The sequence below is a fragment of the Aulostomus chinensis genome, chromosome 21, assembly GCF_037954235.1.
Source record: "Aulostomus chinensis isolate RoL2024-O1b breed Wild chromosome 21, RoL_Achi_v1.0, whole genome shotgun sequence".
Taxonomy (NCBI): Eukaryota; Metazoa; Chordata; class Actinopteri; order Syngnathiformes; family Aulostomidae; genus Aulostomus; species Aulostomus chinensis.
In genome coordinates this window covers 15,023,724-15,025,016 of record NC_141340.1, presented here as the reverse complement: position 1 = coordinate 15,025,016, position 1,293 = coordinate 15,023,724, and the positions used below count along the sequence as shown (strand labels likewise).

General features: G+C 41.0%; 1 non-coding gene across 1 annotated transcript; it reads right to left on the bottom strand.

Moving 5' to 3' along the window:
• Positions 1–767: 767 nt before the first annotated feature.
• Positions 768–873, bottom strand: LOC147241824 (U6 spliceosomal RNA). Its single transcript, XR_015111097.1, has one exon. It is a non-coding gene; the product is annotated as a U6 spliceosomal RNA (small nuclear RNA).
• Positions 874–1,293: the final 420 nt, after the last annotated feature.

Below are 1,293 nucleotides of genomic sequence, written 5' to 3'. Positions count from 1 at the left end.
ACTTTTCCCTCCACCTTCAACACCATCCTCCCACAGACCCTGGTGCAGAAACTCTCCTTACATCCTTCTGTAAATTCCTATTTCTGTCCTCCAGTCTCTTTATTATGCTATCTCTTGCTATCCCGGGACCTGAGTTCAATTTTCGTACCACCAACATGGAAATGTAAGCGGTATGACAATATAGATCCTTGAATCCTTGAATCCTTGAATCCTTGAAGGTATTGTGTATATTATTATATTCAGGATGCTGTTAAAAATTTGTAAGAGCTGTTTAGTCATTTAGCTTTGATGCATTGTGATTCAAATCATAATGAATGAATTTGCGTTTTGTTTTGTTGTTTTTTTTGTATTGATTTGTTCTTGTGACCAAATCACAACTGAAGCACTTTTGCGCTTCCTATGGACTTTTCCTTAATTAAGTCTAAATTCTTGCTTGTGTTGTACGTCGCTTTGGACAAAAGCGTCTGCTAAATGAAATTGTAGAATTGTAGAATTGTAGAATTGTAGAATTCTTTTTTCAGGATTGTTGTGCTTTTATTTATCCACAAGATGGCGCGTCAAGCAAAGCAAACAACTCTGGACTGAATGAGATGAGGCTTTGATGTAGGAAAGATATGTTGTTTGTAAGATGTATTATTTTATAAATCGTAAAACACAACAAAGTGGTATTAAATGCAAACAAAATGAGCTTTACAAATCAGAGAAGTCTACTGTAGTAGAAGTCTCCTGCTTTTATTTTACCACAAGATGGCGCCTCAGGCAAAATAGAAAATGAGGAACGCTTCACGAATTTGCGTGTCATCCTTGCGCAGGGGCCATGCTAATCTTCTCTGTATCGTTCCAATTTTAGTATATGTGTTACAGAAGCAACACGGTTCTTCTCTGTCGCCGCGGCCATACATAAAGGGCGCGCCTGCACAGGCCATCTGAGTCAGGGTGATGCACACTCAACCTCAACAAACCACATAATCTACTGAGATGAATATGTAGACATCAGCGATACATATAAATTTGAGGTGTTCGGTTATTATAATTGATCTTTAATGCTTGAAAATACTTTCAAACGTTGTTTTGCAAACGTAATCAGGCAGCTGCAAGGAATGATGGGTAATCGGTGCAGCCGCTCTTCCCGAAAGCCAGCCACGACTCGCTGCCCCTCCTCCCACTTCCCCTCGCTGTATCTCCACCCTCATCGAGGCGGAGCAACCACCCCCGACTGAACTGCATGGGTCGCAGTTCACACGCTGCTGATTCAGAAAGAGACAGAGGAAGACAACATGGCTGTCGCTATTC